The sequence below is a fragment of the Giraffa tippelskirchi genome, chromosome 3 (assembly GCF_054371585.1).
Source record: "Giraffa tippelskirchi isolate mGirTip1 chromosome 3, T2T-mGirTip1v1.2.pri, whole genome shotgun sequence".
NCBI lineage: Eukaryota > Metazoa > Chordata > Mammalia > Artiodactyla > Giraffidae > Giraffa > Giraffa tippelskirchi.
This window is the reverse complement of record NC_137277.1, coordinates 10,976,977-10,991,921: the sequence shown is the minus strand read 5'-3', so window position 1 is coordinate 10,991,921 and position 14,945 is coordinate 10,976,977. Positions and strand designations below refer to the sequence as shown.

The 14,945-nt window shown below is 55.5% G+C and overlaps 1 protein-coding gene across 1 annotated transcript in view; it reads right to left on the bottom strand.

Annotated features, from left to right (window-relative positions):
* The window catches only part of ENDOV (endonuclease V), an 88,710-nt gene that overhangs the window by 57,523 nt on the left and 16,242 nt on the right, over nucleotides 1-14,945 (bottom strand). The window lies entirely within an intron of this gene.

The following is a 14,945-nucleotide window of genomic DNA, read 5'->3' as shown; positions in this document are numbered from 1 at the left end:
GGTGAGTCCAAGGAACACCCGCTCCTTCTCAAGTTCACACTGACTTAGTACGCTTTCATTCCTCCTTCCTCCGACAGTTTATGTGTTGCGACAGCGTCCCTGTCCTCAGAAATTTTGCAGCCTAGAGGCATTCTCTCCCCACGACCTGCTCCTCCGCGAGGAAACGGGGGCGGAGAGGGCGGCGATGTTTGAGGGTGGGTGGCGAACGGGGAAGGTGGGGTAGCCCTCTGGGCGAGGGGTGGGTGGTATGGGCCTTGGCTCCTCAACACCGGGACAGTGGATGTAAAATGCTAGAACGTTAAAGGGAACGACTGGATTTTCTGCGGCCTCCTGCCCCTGAACCTTCCTGAGAAGGAGCCCTGGGGAGGAGGACGCCCGCGACCCCGGTCACGGTAACGGGGATACCGAGGCCTGGTGGCCAAGTTCTGGGGCAGGACCGCGGGACCCAGACTCCAGGCGCGGTTGCCACGGCAACGCCCTCGGGCGCGCGGCGATTGGCGGCGCTTCAGGGGCGGGACCCAGGAGGCGCTCCCGCGAGAGCTCGGCCTCGTGGCTTCCGGTCGGCGGGGGCCAAGAGGGCGCGGGCCAGGGCTTCCGGCCTGGGAGGCCTCCTGGATTGTTACTGCCGAGTATGGTGCGGTAGCCGGCCTTGCTGGCTGTGCCAGCAAAATATGCCCAGAATGGGCTCCTTCTCCCTCTTCCGCTGCGACCACCCTGGACCACCTTTAGTCGCTTTGAGTAATGCCCAACCTCTCACCGGGTCTTCCAGCTCCGCCCTTCAGTCCATGTTCCATCTTGTGGTTACCGGTTTCCCTGAGTCAAGGCTGTGCCCCGTCTGCCTCTACCCCACTGCTCCCCTACTTCAGCCTTGCTCACTCGTGACTGACCTTGCTTCATCTCCCCCCAACCACTTGCTGGTCCCTCTGTCTAGGCCACGCCTCTTTAAGTGAGGTGACCACCTGCTTCAAGTTACACCCCACATTACCCATCCTCCCTGCATTGATTTTTCTCCATAGGTCTTATCAACATCCAGCACAGTTGATAATGTACGTATATGTTGTCTGAAAGTTCCATGGCCAAGAGTTTGTCTTGTTCAGACCAGAACAGGTGCTCAGTAGTTGTTGCAGACTAAGCAGGCAGATGAGGGGTCTTCTCTCCTCATCCTCCCTAAGAAGTGTGTTGCATGCCTTGGGTCACCCTCTTTGGAAGGAGAACTGGCCAGGACTAGCTGACCGCCCACGTGCCAAGTGTCTTACTTTCAACATCTCACTCCAAAAGAGTGGCCTCCCATTTCTGTGGGAGGCCCAAGGAGCCTCTGGGAACCCTATCCCTCCAATCACTGTCATCCTCAGCTCAGAATCCTTTGGTCTCCAGATGTCACTGGCTGTTGCTGGCAGTCCCTCCCGTGTGCCTGGCACTCTGCTGGGTGCTGAACTGTGTGAGAAGGTCTGGTGCTGCCTTCAAGGTTCTTAGTCTGGTGGGAGGGACAGAGAAGTGACTACCACCATGCAGAGTGCAGTGCTGAGGATGGGCATCTGAGGCATAGTGGAAGAGGGTGGGCCGCCTCTAGAATGAGGCCTCTAGAATCCCTCCCAGTGGTCCAGGGTGGGTGCTCTTCTGGTGTGAAGTGTGCACCGTGAACAACAATTACTGGTTTTATCCTCTGCGCAGACACGATTTCTGGGATTCAGCTCTTGGTGGCTGAGAAGCCTGTGCTTTTCCCAGGGCCGGATGCTGCTTCTCAGGCGAGAAGCCAGACAAGCATCCAGGCTGCCCAGAATTGCATCCAAGTGTCCAGACAACTGGCTTCCCTGTGGGTGTGGGCACTGGGAGAGGGGCTTTTGCTTGGTGTATGGCTCGGGTGAGCCAGGGCTGCCATATGCTGCCAGCCTCGTGGGGAGCAGGGCATAGGCCACCCCGGCAGCCAGATGCTCCTGGGCTAGTCTATGGCTCAAAGGCATTTCCTTCAGGAGAGGAGCCAGGTGGCTCCTCTATACCCGCTCTCCTGCCCTTGCCTCCCTCTTAGTGCCAAAGTCTAGGGTTCTAGGGCTGTGTCAGCATGGGGCCCTGCTGTAGTGTCCTTTTGGCAATGGGGCATGGTGGCCTGGAACGGACATCTGGTCTGCCTCAACACCCACAGCCAGGGCATCTGTGGCCCCATGGAACGCAGTAGCATGGAGGAGAGCCAGAACCAGGGAAAGGCCATGCTCTGCTCTGCTTGCCAAGTGGCCGAGCATTCCTGGCATGGCTTACCTGGCATCGCCCTTGCCACTGAGGCTTACTGAGGGCAACCCCCAAGGGCCCTGCCACGGTTCCTTTTGCCAGGTTGTGTCTGCTCAGGCCGAGGGAGGGAGGGACATAGGTCACAATTGATGATGCCAGTCCAGTGGTATCTTGAACTCAGAAACAGTAGGAAAGGAGGGCAGCCCCTGCCCCTTGCCAATGATGTGCCCTCCCAGCTGGCAGAGGCATCCAGTCTGCTCTGCAGGAGTTGGATCTACAGCCTGAGAGGGCTGCATTTTACAGATGGGAAAACTGAGGCACTGAGAGGGGATGGAAGCATATGTGTACTTGGTGGGCTTTATCTTGTTCGCCTGTTAGCACGGGGCTGAGATCGGCGTCATTAGCTCCATTTTACGAAGGAGGAACTGGGGATTGGAGAAATGAAGCGCCGTTTGCAAGCTGTCCTTGGTAAACCCCTTATCTGGCCTTGGCTTGCACGGATCTGAAAAGGAGTCAGGGCAGTGCCCACGCTTGCTCATTTTGCCACAAGATGGAAAAGTGAGCCCAAGAATGCAAAGCTGAGGGAAGGGAGACCCAGGATCAAGGTGACCCTCCTGCAGGGAGCAAGAAGTCCTGAGGCCCAGCTGGGCCGGGAAGTTTGGAATGAGGCTGCCAAATGCAGCTGTAGCCACTGGGGTCCTCGCTGCACTTGGCCCTCCCTCCCTCCCATGCCCCCAGGTGTATGGAGTCACACTTGGTCACTGGGTCCTGAAGAAACAAGAAAACAACATCTCTGGCCTCTACCTGGCATGTAGATGAGGCCATCAGCATGACCCCTGCCCTCCTCTGCAGTCTCTCCCCTGCCAGGCCTTCCTACAGGCCCTTCCCTTCCTGTACCTCAGCTGTGGGAACCTATGCCCGAGAGATGCAGTACCCCAGGCCTAATACCATTCCAGATGCGGAGGGGAGGCCCCACCATCACCATCACCATCATATCATCCATCATTGGCAACAGTGACAAGACTTGGTCACACCCCTTCAAAGGTCAGGCCAGTTCAGTTGGGAGCAAAAGGAGCAGCCTGTACTAGGTGACTGACAGAACAGATGGTCGAGGGGCAGAAAAGAGGTGCAGACATCCCCAGGGACCCTGTATTGGAGCCAGAGAAGGGGCCATGGAGGAAGGGGCTGGTCCAGAGATGGGAGGAGGCACCCCAGGCGGGGTCATCCCAGCAAGCTGCCCTGGAAGGGAGGGTGTGTCTGGAAGCCGGATGCGCATCAGGGTGGCAGGACAGGCTGCCTGGATGGCTGGGGCCAGTGGGCCCAGGAGCCAGGCTGAGCAACAAGGTTGTGTCCATGGGCTTTGAGCCCAAGGCTGACAGAGTGCAACCCAGCTCGTGGAAGCAGCTTTTCAGCAAATGCCTTGAGCTTTCTTAGAAGCAGCCTGAGTTTAAATTATAAATAAACAAATGAGAACTCTGCGGCAAAGTGTGGGCCGGTGGGAACATGGGAGAGACTGGAGACAGAGACCTCACTTGGGAGCTAATATTCCCCCTGAACTCGAACCCTCCTGCCCTCTCTTCCTAACCTGCCTCTGCCTCAGGGACTTCTGGGCCTTCTGCTGAAGGTACCACCTGGGGTCTCAGGCTTCAAGGGCTGACCTTGGCTGGCCAGAAGAGGTTCAGTGTGGAGCCCACATTGTGGGGAGTGGGGAGGCCCACCTGGCTTATACACCCAAGAGGTTCAGGCCTGAGTCTCCCTCGGGCAAAAACAGGCCCCGGTGGACACTCATCCATGTGGGAGGTGCCTTACCAAATGTTTGAAGGGGGGAAAAAAAAAATCCCATTTTCTTAGCTTTTTTTCTTTCTTTCTATTTTTTGATTATTTTTCTAGATGACTTCATTTCCAAGAAGTGTGTAGGGGAGAGAAGGAGGACAGAGGGAGGGAGCACAGGGGGCCTGAGGAGGGATGAAATGGGGAGAGTGGGTGCCAAGCCCAGGGAAAAGTCTGTGGGGGAATCGAGGGCCACCTTGTCCTGACCAGGTGCTCCCAGCCCAGACTGTGTCTCCTCCCCCTGATCTCCATGGACTTCTTGGCCAGCTCCAGTCCCACAAGGTCCTGGGACAGAGGTCAGTTCCCATCCAGCTGGGATTAGCAGGCAAAGGGCTTCTAGGAGCTTCTCTCTGGGGCATGACCTCCCTGCCCCATGGACAGAGGTCTCCTTACCCCCTCTACTGCTCAGAGCCAGCAGTATAGGACTCACTCTGGCTAGCTTGATGGAAAAGAAAGTTTCTGCCCAGTGGCCACACGCCAACAACATGGTCTCCCCACTGGGCATAGACCCAGCAGCCCACGCATGAGAGGGCACTGTTGCCCCAAAGCCAGGGCCTTCTGACGCCAACCTTGTGAGAAAAGATTCAGGAGGATAAGTTTTTTGGTGTTGCCTGCTTCTGAGTCAGTCTGCCCAGGTGAATCTTGGTTGGTGGAGCCCAGGTCACATGCCCCAACTCTAGCTGCAAGGGAGTCAGGGAACACCAACAAGACAGGAAGACCCCAGCAAAGCAGCAGCCACCCCAGAATCCCTTTAGTTCTCAGAGGACTTTACCAGTCCTAACACCCAGCAGCTGCTGCACTCTGAGGGAGAAACCATCCCAGGCTTCTCTCCCAGCCTCCAGTGGATGCTGGAGACCTTTAGTGTTCCTTGGCTGGTGGGTGCACCACTCCCATCTCTGCCTCCAAATTCAGAGTCATCTCTGAGTCTCAAATCTCCCTCTGCTTTTCTCTTCTGACACCTGACATTGGATTTAGGACCTACTCTAATCCAGGATGATCTCATCTTGAGATCCTGAACTTGGTTATATCTGCAAACACTTATTCCAGATATGGTCACGTCCTGAGGCTCCCAGATTCCATCTTTTGGGGGCCCCGCTCAGTCCACTCCAAGAGGCATGAGAAATGGGCATTGAGAAGGGGGCAAGGGAGGAAGGGGAGAGGTGAGGCAGAAGGAACATTCAGACAGGAGAAACCAGCTGTCCTAGCCCAGCATTCATGGGACCATCAAATCTCCTTTTGGCTCCTGAAACCTCAAGTCAGCTGTGGCTGCCCAGACAGAGCTTTCCACCACCTCTGGTGTCCCCATCATTGTCTTTTCTCCAAGGCCAGGCACCATGAACAGCCCATCTTCTTGAGGGCTCCCAGGCGCCCCTGCGCCTCAGACCCCCAAGATCCCCAAGTCCAGAAGGCAGGAGAAGATGCTCTGCCTTTCCTCCCCAGGCAAAAGGGAAAGAGTGGGTCCCCCAATCTCTTCATTTCTTGACTTCCTACTTCCCAGAGCCATCCTTTCCCCCTCCCCAAATCCTCCCTGTTGGAGTTTGGGCCATTTCTTCTGATGGGGCTCATTCCCATCCTTGGCAGAAAATGCTGTCAGAGATGGAGAACCTTCAAGATGCATGGATCAGAACTAGAATATAAAAACATCTGCATGCATTCCACAGTTTACACTGCCCTTTGTCCTACATTGTCTCCTTAGATCCTCACTATTGCTTGCAAAGGAGATAGTAACCCCATTTTACAGAAGGGAAGACTGAGGCTGTCAGAGGCCTAATGATTTGCCTGAGTTTACATAAACCTGAGACTCCCACCCCAAATGTCCAACTCTAGCTTCTAATGCTATTCCTACCAACTCTACCACACTGGGCTCAATCCCATGAAGAATCCTGTCCATGTCAGGGCTCGGATCCTTCTAGGAACAGTGAGCTCACCACCTAACAAAACAGCAAATTCTACTGACAGTCCCAAGTATCAGAGAAGCTTCTTACATTGTAACTTGCCCCTCCAACCCTGGCCTTGGCAATGGGCAATGCCCTGCCCTAGTTTTCTCCAGGACACATCTCTTCATTTCTAACCCATTTCTTGAAATGCCCCTTCTGGGTGACCCTCTCTAGAAGGGTTTCTGGACTCTTGATGCCCCACCTACATCAAGGACACAGGTCCTTGAGTTGTGAGGCAGCTGCAGAGGGTGACTTTGGACAGGTGTCCCCCGGCACTGTGCCCAAGTCAGGTGGAACTAAGGTGAGGACTGTGCCTGCTCTGGAGGTGACAGTGTCTTTGCCCATGACCAGGGTCTGAGGGTGAGGCCTGGCCATCTGGCCACCTTGGCCATCTCAAGGGGGCCACCATGGGCGCTTCTAGGCAGAGGCAGTCACTATGTCACAGCACAATGGCAATATCACATGTTGGGAAAGAAAAAGAAAGGCAACCATCAGCAAGCAGAGCGGCTGAGGAACAGCTGAGCTGAGTCACTGCAGCCGGGAGGGTGGAGGCGGCTGCAGGGGCGGGGTGGGGGCCTCCCAGGGATAGAGGGAAGAGGAGGGGACACCAGGCCCACCTGGCACCCTCCCCTGGGCTTCTGGAGTGTGGAGGGTTGAGGCATCTACCCTCCTCACCCCGTGGGAGGCCCAGGCACTTGAGCTGACCATTAGGACTGTCCAGCAAGCTGGCCTCCAGCTCCATTCCCAGCTCAGCCACCACCCGGCCCCCAGGCCTCCACCAGCCATGTCATCTTTCTAAGCCTCAGTCTCCCCCTCTGTCTAGTGGGGTAATGGCTGCCTTCCCTACTCCTGGGCTGATTACTGAAGGCCATGGGGCCAAGTGCTCAGGGTGGCGTCTGACACCTGAGGGGACACCGAGTGTGCCCAGTGGCTCTGCTCACCATCACTATAAATGAGGAGCCCTTAGGTTTTCCAAAGCAGGATTCTGGGGTTTGCCTAGTGGGCCTCCCTGAATCCTGCCCCTGCCCCTGCCCCTTCCAGTGCGCCATGAGTGTGTTGCTGAGGGTATCAGCGGTCTTGGGCTGTTTCCTTGTTGATTTTCCACACCTCCCCCTTCATGGGCCCCAGTGGCCCTGGGGGTCCAGGGTCCAGTAGGCTGCCCCTGTCGCCTGCCAGGACCCACACCTCATGGTTCCTGCTGCGGCCAGGCGGGGCTGCAGAAGCAGGCACCGAGTCCTACTCTGCAGAGTGACTGCACCTGGCACACAGCACTTCGAAAACCTCTCTGGGAGCCACAGCAGACTGTGCTGGCATCCCCCTATCCTCACAGGAGGCCCCTCAGATGGCAGGATGCCCCCATCCTGCTGAAGCTCAGGGCTTAGGAACTGGAAGGCACCCTGAAGACGATCTAAACTCACTCCCTCAAACCCTCTGCCCAATGCCACCCAGTGACAACAGGGGAATCCCTGCCTTGGCCAGTGCTTCCAGGCCCCCCTCCCCATTGGTGGTCGTGCTGGGATTTCCTGAGCCCCTGGCCCATGAACCAGCACCACGGGCCTCACCCCAAACCAGGAGCCCATGTGATCCCAGCCCGTCCCTCCCTGCGCTCCCCCCTCTCACTCGGCAGGCGCCTGTCTCTCCCGCCCCCACGCTACCGCGGGAAGGGGTTCCTATGGCACCCCTTCCCCCGCACACACTTAGCTCACTGGCAGCCCATCTGCCCCAGACAGTGAGCAGCAGATGCCTCTATGCACAGCGGTGCCTGAAGTGTGGCCCAGCGCCTGCCGGACGAGAGCATGCCAGCCCAGTGCTGGGCTCACGTGACACTAGGCTGGGGCAGGGGCCCCTCACCAGGGGCCCCTCACCCAAGGCGAGACCAGGCCATCCAGACAGCTCACCAGGGCCAAGAACCAAGATGTCTGAGCCTGGAATCAGAGTGGCCCAGGAGAGTTGCTGGATAGGCAGCTCTCCAGCAGGCTGCTCCCTTGGGAGACAGGTTTCTACAGCTCCGTGACTCCCTGGGGAGGGCCCAAGGTGAGGGCGTTGGTGGACCCCATGGACAGACCCCACAGGGCCAGTCACTGCACAAAGCATGTATGAAGGCTTAGGGGAGAGGTTTCAAAGCACCCAGCTCCTGCACAAGTGTAGGACCCTCACCTGAGCCTCATAGGGCTCCTCACTTGGACTGCCTTGGCCTCCTGGGCTCTTGGGCACCTGGGCCCCAGCTTCACCCCAGCTCCCTCAGCAAGCTTCTCTCTCTCTCTCTCTCCTGAGTTCTTACAACCAACAGGGGCAAGTGGCAGAGCAGGGTGTAGGGACCCTAGAGCTGGGCTTCCTGGGGGATGGTCACAGTTCCTGGATCCACTGGTCCCTGGACTCACCTACTGTTTCCAGGATGCATGTGGCCACTTGGCAAAGAGCCTTGTTTCCATGGCAGCAACCTCTAGCCCTGGGTCCAGTGGGGAAGGGCTGGCTGAGGACCCCAAGAGCTTGGTCTTTACCTCTGCTTTGCCCTCCCCAGCCCAGGGGCAGAGTCTGATAGCCCAAGGATGGCCAGCGGAGCACTAGAGGGCCAGCCCAGCCTGGGGGAGGGAACTGCTGGAGGGCTGCAGTGCCCCATCCACTCATGTGAGGCAGTACACACACACTTCCATCCTCAACAAAAACAGGAAAAGAAATTGGCTAAGTCTGGAGCCCTATGAACTCTGACTTGACATTAGCTAGATTTTCCTGATTCTGGAAAGAATTAGAACATTTCAAGGATCTGCACATGGGGCTGCTAGCTGCCAAGCCCTTATCTTGTTCATGGCCTCTTGCCCAGTGTCCCGTGTGAGGGGGAGAGAGGTGAAACTGTCTTAGGCTGGTGTGAGCCAGCCTGCCTGGGGCAGAGGGATGGAGAGCTTGGCCTCTGAGGACCCCATTAACTGAGACCCCAGAAGCCATGACAACTAAACTCACTCCCAAGCCCTGCAGCACCCCTCTCTCCCCCACCCTCACCCTTTGTTTTCCTCCCCTCCTCCCAGCACCCCCACAGTGCAGGCAAGCACACACAGTCGCACACACGCACGCCCCCGGGCCGCCTCTGCTCCCCTCACATCTTGCATTTGTTTTGCTTCAGCAGGGCTCGAATGGGGACACGCTGCACTCTCACAATTGGCAGCTTGCTCCGATCCCCCTGCGCCCCCCACCCCCCATGGAGGTGCCATATGTCAGTGTCATGAATAAGCATGAGGCTCCATAGCTGGGGGGCTGGAAAGTGGCAGCTGCCAATCACCAGCTGAGCAGACATGGGGTAGGGGCTACCGTGGATTGGGTCACCGCTACCAGAGGGGTGAGCCAGGTGGGGGGATGGCATGGGCAGAGGCATGGGAAAAGGGCGGGATCGGAGCATGGTCCCTAGTCCTCATCAGGGGGACACATCTCTAGGTGACCACTATCCTTTCCTGAAAACAAGCAAAACCCAAAAGGCAGGGTGTGACAATGTGGGGGTGGCCAGAGTCCATAAGCCCTGCCCCTCAGCCTTGTCTCTGCCTGTGGGACCACTGGCCAGCCCACACCACCTCCTCCAGAATACCCTCCTCCTGGGCCAAATGCCTCATCTTGTGCCTCTCCCCAGCATTTGCTCCATCCGAGCCTCCCACTAGAGAGTGGGGGACCCAGGCTTCACCTGCAGGGAGGAGGATGGAGACCCAAACTCAGCACCTGCACTGGGCCAGGCACATCTACACAGGGCCCCTTTCACTCTCACAAAACTCCTGGGAACTGGGATTATTAGCTCCATTTTACAGGTAAGAAAACAGGCTTAGAAAAGTTTTAAGTAACTGTCTCCAAGTTTTACAGCTCAAGAGTCAGGTAGCTGAATTCTATTCAGGTTTGCCAGTACATTGCCAGAGGCTCCAAGCACTGGGCCCAGGGTGCTGTTCTATGTCTGCACTGCCCTGGGTGCCTGCCACCTGCCTGCCACCCAGGGCCTGGTCACTTCTCCTTTACCTCCCTGCCCTCACCCCTGTAGAGTTTACCCTTCCCTGAGGATGATCTTATCATGCATATTGGATCCTGCAGAGGCCACGCAAGTCATGGGCACCTGTCTGCACATTTGTCCTTTCCCAGCACTGTCCCACCCCCTGACCAGCACTGACTAATTCGGGCCCGACCCAGCAGGTGGCTGTGGAACGAAGGAATGGACAGAGTCAGGCTGCAAGGTGAGAGCCATGCTTTGAGTGTACTGGCGTGACTACAGAAGTGTGTCCCGGGGAGATGGAGGCCAGGCCCCGCCTGCCCCACACCCCAGGCCTTTTTCCTCATTCCCAGCCCTGCTGGAGGCTGAGACAGGTGATTGTGTGGCCTGGATCAGATTAACTGCTCCGGGTTAAATGGCTGTCCCTCGCCACCAGCATGACGGATCCTGCTTGACATTTCCCTAGATAGTTAATTGATACCCAAGTAATTTGTCATGGAGACCTCGTTATATGCCAACTGGGTCCCCTAAGCTGTCAACGTCTGTGCCCTAGAAACAAGATTGGCAAGTTAATAATGAAGCCTTAATCATGCTATTCCCTGCTGGCATGGGAAGAGAATTACCCGGAGACAAGATGGAGTGCTGCTGGGAAGAGATGGTGCTTTCTGAGGGGTTTAGGAATGGAGTGTCCTGAGAGAGCCTGGCATCCCTTTCCTCGGTTTCCCCAACCAGGTCCGCCTTCTTCTGGTGATAGTGCTCTGACTGTCCACTGAGAGATGCCCCTCCATAAGGTGGGCTATGGCTGACTCCACTCCCTGGCTCCAGGTTGGACACCTGGTCTCCCCTCCCTTCCAGCCACAGTGATCAAATTAAGCAATGATCACAGTCCATCCAGAACCTAGGCCTGGGGCTTTTAAGTGGAGCCTTTGGGACAGAGGGATACACTTCACCTGGAAACACTACAGGGGAGAAAGCAAGCCTGGGCTGCTGCCAGCTATCCAGCATTCAGAGGGGAGGCCCCCTGGGTCAAAGGGACAATGGGAAAGGGGAGACATGTGTTGCAGCCAGGCCACACATGGCCAGCTCTGCCCTGGAGTGAACTAACAAGCCCCTATTATTAGCTTAAGGTGGTTTAAGTTGGGTTTTGTCACATGTAATCCAGAGAGTTCTCAGCTCAACACCTATGGGCCCTTACTCCAGGATTCAAGCTTGTCTTCAGAGCCCAGGTGAGGTCTGCTCACAAGAGTGAGAAGAAGTCTTGGGCAGGAAGACAGCCCAATGTAGAAAGGCAAGGCCTGGACACAGGGGATCCCGGTGGAAGAGGAGGAAAGCTAGAGTAGAGGCCATCCAGCATCTGGGGCTGGCAGCCCAGGCTGACATAATGGCATTGAGTTCAGCACCGTGGACAGCAGTGGCTTTGCCCCGCACAGCACTGCAGGCCCAGAGGAGGAAACAGCGATCTCCCACCCACCTGGGAGACACAGGACAATGTGGTTCATCTTGAGGCTGTGGAGAGACTCCTGAAAGATGTCACAGTGTCCTGTATCTTAGAAACAAAGACTCTCCTGGGTACTTAAAAATCCCCCTTTCCCGGTCTTGCCAGTTTCTAGGGTGGTGGTAGGGTGGAGTTGTAGTTCTGAAGAAGAAACCAGATAATGCATCCATTATAACAAAGGAGCCAACACAGGAGTGAGATGAGGGTGAGAGAGGTCCCTGGTGCTGGATGTGCATCAGGTATACAAGGCAACTGAATCAGGTGGGTACAGGAGTGACACAATATTAGTTATGCTTTGCCGGACTAAAATATTATTCAGAAAAAAAAATATATTATTCAGAACAAAGGTATATTCTCTCATAGTTTTTGAGGGGTAGGAACCCAGAAGCAGATGGGCTAGCTGGTTCTGGCTCAGGGTCTCTTATGAGGTTGCAGTCAAGATGATGGCCAGGGCTGGGGGCACCTGAAGGCTTGATCAGGGCTGGGGGGTGTACTTCTCAGACGGCGCCCTTATATGGTGACTGGCAGGTGGGATTAGTTCTCTGCCATGTGGACTTCACAGAGGAGTTTATAACACGGCGGCTGACCTCTCAAAGTGAATGATGAGCAGGAAGAGAGAGGGTGGGGGCACCATCAAGAAAAAAGTCCCAGTGTGTTTTAGGCCTAGCATCAGAAGTGACACACCTTCACTTCTGCACCTTTATACAGATGGACCTAGTTCAATTGGCCAGGGGGTTATATCAGCCCCAAGAGGCTATCTTGGAAGCTGGCTACCACAGGCTCCAAGAAAAAAAATAAATTCAAGATGGCCTGATGCTTTTAATGTACCAAAAAGGGATTTATATTTCTATTGCAGAATTTGAGAATAACTAATGGACACACAGAAAATAACCAAGCTGAAAACATAAGGCAATTATCAAGTGCAGGAAAAACAAGAGGTTGTACAAAAATGGAGATGTAACTACATTCCATTACTCAGCTATGAATAGTATGTGCAAAGAAAGAATAATGCAGACATTGACTTCTGATTCAGTGAAATGAGAAGATGGAAGGAAAGTGTGTGGGGGGCTATGTGAGAGGAAACAAACTCTCAACTCCCATAGCAGAAAATCAATGGATAATTTCTAACTCTAGAAGAAAAAAAGAAGGAAAAGAAAAAAAGGCAACATTAGCATGGAATTTAGAAGTAAATATGGAAAAAACAACCCCCCACACCAAAAAAAGAAAAAGAAAAGAAACCTAAAAACTAAAATAACAAAACTTTGCATTTGAGCAGGGGAAGTCAAGAAAGGAGAGGAGTGGGTGGGTTAGGATCTACTGGATTTTCATTACTGTTTGACTATTTAAACTATGCATATTTAAAACCCTGATTAAAAAAAAAAAAACACAACAAAACACCAAAACACCAGTGCAATTTGAGTAACTAAAAGACAAAAAATACTCCAGCCTGCTCTCCACTCCCAGCTCTCCACTGGGCACCTGCAGCCCTGAGAAAGGGCCTAGGGAGCTGTCTCTTCTTCCTGGAAAGAACCCCCGACCCACACCCCATGTGCTGCAGTCCTCCCCTGCTCCACCATGAGCCTCTAGTGGTCCCCCCAGTCTCTCTCTGAGTTAATCCAGGTTGGCTTACCTGTCTGTCTTGGGCCTGCATTCTTCCTCCACTAGCCTACCTCCCACCTTCCCTGCCCCCTTTCCAGGTCTTCTGCTGGTTGGGTGGAGAGGAACCAGACTGGGGAGCACCTAGCCCTGTCCATAAGCAACAACTGTGCCCCTGGCCCCTCCAGCCTGCATTCCCTATCCTGCCCCCAGTGCTGCCCATCATGGTAGGAAACCCAGAAGTTGCTCCTGTTTCCCAGGGAGGTGAAATGGGGCCAGTGGGCTGTGCTCCATCATTTCCATGACACCTCTCCTAATTACCCAGTGAACTATTCATTTGGATGTCAGCGCTGCCACATGCCTGTGCCTTTAATTAATAATTTGGTAAAACTCCATGCAGAGCCTTGCCAGGGCAGTGCAACAGGGACTACTGGGGCTGGGCCAAACCTGCAGCGGGTGGGCCAGGCTGATGAGGACCCCCACCTCCCCAACCCAGCAAGTGCAAAGGCCTTGGGCTGGAACCCAGGGCCCTGCTTCCTTGTCCCCAGGTGTTCCCATCAGATCACAGAGCCCCAGGTGAAGCCCCTTAGGGAACCCTTCCAGAGGAAGAAAACAGACCCTGAGGGCTGTGTGTGTACCAGTGACTGGGGTCTAAGTTGGGGGATTGGCTCCCCTGCAGCCCAGACTGGCCCTTGAGCCCTGGAGGGTTGAGACCCCAGGAGCCTAGGAGTGGGTGGAGGTGTGGTCAAAGGGGCCAAGGAGCCTGGCTCAGACACAAGCTCAAACAGGTCAACACCTGTGACCAGAAAGTAAGGGCACAGGGGAGGGATCTTTGGGGCAGCTAGGAACATGGCCAGGCCTCCTCCCTGTGGCCTGGCCTTGACCTGATCATAAAGAACTCCCAGGCCTGGGTGTCCTCCTGTTCCTGACTGCTCCAAAAGTAGGGAGGGTGGGCAGACTAGGGTCCTGGAGGCAGGTGCCATGAGGGCCCTGGATGTGACCTAAAATGGCCAGGCGTGCCCACCAGCTTGTGGCAGCCTCCAGGCTCAGCCCCTGGGGACCTGGGAAAGGGGCATAGAGGCTGCCGGGCTAACAGGAAGATCTATTTGGATCTGATTTGAATTATTGAGTGTTTCAAGACTTATTCTTGGTTCTGGGGCAGGCTGTGGTCTGTGAAGATGGATATCATCTCGGCCCTATTTTTAAGGCTCTGTGGGAAGGAGCCCAGACGCTACTGCACTTAAGGCTCCTGTGCAGCCTTCTGCAGGGCAGAGCCCCTGGGGGCGGGGGGAGAGGCAGGCAGGACATGCCACTCCCAACCCCCACCCCATTCCCACTGCTTTCCTGCTCTCCCAAGAATGACCCCAGCCAGCAGGCCCTCAGGCTCCACGTTGGCCCCCTTTAGTTGCTTCAGTGCCACCCCCATCTTTCCAACCCCTCCACATGAACTCCCAGCTTGGCCTACCCCTCCGAGATGCTCAGGGCTATATCCACACCCACCACCCTGGCGTGAGCCAGGGGTCCCAGCAAGCTGCTGACATGTTCTCTCTCTTCCTCTCATCTCTGATATGGCCTTGGTGTGGCCAGCAGACAGGACCAAGGGGCCAATGGGTCCGAGCACTGCTACAGATTCTCTTCCTCCAGGCTGTAGCTAAAGCTAGTTCCTTTAAAGTTCAGATGCTCACCCCACCCCCACCTCCGCCCATAAGCCTTCCATGTCAGGCTTAAGACCCCACTCAGCCCACCCAATCTCTGCTATCCTTCAACTGCTTCACCTGGAACCTCTGAGGTCAGGCCAGGATTTAGGTGGGGCCATAATTAGATTCTGATGGGGTGGGATTTACAGTCTTTGGGGCTTGTGGGAAGAGATGGAAGCCCTTGAAAGCAGAGCTAGGTTGAGTCCTGA